Source organism: Pristis pectinata, chromosome 34 (genome assembly GCF_009764475.1).
Source record: "Pristis pectinata isolate sPriPec2 chromosome 34, sPriPec2.1.pri, whole genome shotgun sequence".
Taxonomy (NCBI): Eukaryota; Metazoa; Chordata; class Chondrichthyes; order Rhinopristiformes; family Pristidae; genus Pristis; species Pristis pectinata.
The window spans coordinates 7245683-7248638 of record NC_067438.1 but is presented as its reverse complement, the minus strand read 5'-3'; positions in this window follow the sequence as shown (position 1 = coordinate 7248638).

The window sequence follows — 2956 nt, the reverse complement described above, 5'->3', positions numbered from 1 at the left end:
ACCAGCGCTGCGGCGGGGCGGGGCCCGACTGTCAATCACGCGTCCGGCTGTCAATCACGGGTCCAGCTGTCAATCACGGGGCCCGGCTGTCAATCACAGAGCCCACTGCTCAGTCTCCCTCAGTGAAGACTCCAGACCGACCCCACAGCCCCTGCACCCCCTCCCACAAACTCTCCAACCCCCCGAGCTAAACACCCGCAACCCGAGAGTGGGATCCCCTCCTCCAGCTAAATCTTTCTTGTGTAATTTGTTTTTCTTGGGAATGTTGGCTCAGTCCAATACATTATATAAGATTTCTTTATTAGTCACATGTACATCGAAACACACAGTAAAATGCATCTTTTGCGTAGAGTGTTCTGGGGGCAGCCCACAAGTGTCGCCAACATAGCATGCCCACAACTTCCTAACCCGTACATCTTTGGAATGTGGGAGGAAACCGGAGCACCCGGAGGAAACCCACGCAGACACGGGGAGAACGTACAAACTCCTTGCAGGCAGCGGCGGGAATTGAACCCGGGTCGCTAGCGCTGTAATAGCATTACGCTAACCGCTACACTACCGTGCTTGCCAGGGGCACATCCCTCCCCACCATTGGTTGTGCCTATATAGGGCGCTGCCTCAAGAAGGCAACATCTGTCATCAAAGATCCCCACCATCCAGGACATGCCATCTTCTCACAGCTCCCATCAGGCAGGAGGTACAGAAGCCTGAAGTCCCACACCACCCGGTTCAGGAACAGCTACTTCCCTTCAACCATTCGGTTCTTGAACCAACCGGTTCAACCCCAATCGCTACCTCAGTACAGCAACACTGTGACCACTTTGCACTGCAATGAACTTTGTTTTTTCATTTTCTAATTGTGTTCTTTCTTGTAGAATTGATGATATTCTTGTGAATGTTGTGGATCTGATGCTCTGTGCCTGACGCTGCTGTAAGTTTTTCATAGCACCTGTACATACGTGTCCTTGTTCATGTGACATTAGACTCTGACTGCCCACCCTCTGCACACAAACTGAAAAAATCTTGCAAAGAGAAGTCCCTCCCCACCCAACTCTCATCTGGTATAACCATATTCTTCAACTGAAAGTAGTTATTCCAGCACCTGAAACCTATTAATCCAAGCTGCCGTGGTATGTTTGGTAACACACACAAAACGCAGGAGGAACTCAGCAGGTCAGGCAGCATCTATGGAGGGAAATAAACAGTCAACGTTTCATGAATGCTGATGAAGGGTCTCGACCGGAAACGTCAACTGTTTATTTCCCTCCACAGATGCTGCCCGACCCGCTGAGTTCCTCTTGCATTGTGTGTGTGTGTGTGTGTGTGTGTGTGTTGCTCCAGATTCCGGCATCTGCAGAATCTCCTGTGTGAAGGTATGCATCCTGTCTCTTTATGAGATGGTTTCAACAGAACTATTCAATACATTTACTGTAATAGTTCTACTCCCTTTAAACCTCAATTATATAATGTTAAGGATCACTAACAATGTAACAGCAACACTATATTCTGCATTGTTTCTTTTTCCTCTTGTACCAGCTCCTTGTACTTATGCTTGGAACGATCTGTCTCAATGTCACGCAAACAAAAGCTTTTCATTGTATCTCGGTACATGTGACAATAATAAACCAATTACCAATTATTCTGCTGACTGTAATCATTCCTACATTCAGAACGATAGTCACAAACTGCAATAATGGAACATTATGGCATCAAATGGCTGTAGCATGAATGCAAGAAAATAAGAAAAAGGGTCAGGAGTCACCAACCCTACCCTTCAAACCCGCTCCGCCGTTCATCAATATCATGGCTGATCTCCCTCCGTTCCATTTCCCAGTTGATCTCCCCTTCTCTATTATATTAGTCACATCTTCAGAGAACTCCAATTAGACATGACTTCCTTTCACAAATCCATGTTGGTTCTTCTGAATCCTATTATTCTTTTCAAAGTGTTACGTTATTAATTCCTTCATTTCTCGATTCCAGGGTTTTCCCTGCCACTGATGTCAGGCTGACAGGTTGGTTGTGCAAGACAATCACTTTGTGAAAGAGTGTGGCTTCAAATCTCCCCACAGTCTCAGCGCTCTTCCAACCACACCATGTCTTCAGTTGCCTTGGCTCAAAACTGCGTTCCTTAAATATTCCTTTCTGCTCCTGAGTCAACCTCTGCCCAAGCTGATGGTCATTTATCCTGATATGCAAGTGTCAAATTCAGTTTGATAATGGTTTCTGTGAAATATCTCACCAACATTTTACTACGTTAAAAGATGCTGCATGAATTTTTGTGCTTATTGCTGTTTGCACCAGGATCTGTGGCAAGTTGACATTTGCCATACACCCTGCGGGAGTTGGAGTCCTAGATTCACACAGCATGGAACCAGGCCATTTGGTTCACCACCTCCATATTAATCCCACATTACTTTTCATAAGAGGAATGTTGTGTCCATTCCAAAATATCCCTGTAGCTCTCATCTCCCAATTGTTTTCATTAGATTCTGTTTCCAATCAAGAAGTTTCCATCTCCCCCAACACCACACTTGACCACACTTCAACCAAATCAGCTACTCACTTCAGTTTGTCTTCCGTGAACACTTGAGTAGATTTAGTCTCCAGGTATTCAACACCGTTGTACCTCACCTGGACACACCAGGATGGAGTCATAGGGTTGTACGACACTGAAAGGAGCCCTTCCACCCAACGTCCACACCGACCGCGATGCATTATCTACACTTTGCAACCTTTACGCCCAGATCTCTCCTTTCTTCTCCAAATGCTTCTTTAAACATTGTAATCGTACCCACCTCTACAACTTTCCCCTGGCAGCTCGTTCCGTGCACCCACCACCCTCTGTTGGAAAAAGATCTCCTTGCTCCCCTCTCACCCCCTAGTTTTAGACCCCCACCCTCAGAAAAACACTCAACCTACCCTATCTATGGAACATAGAACAGAACAGCACAAG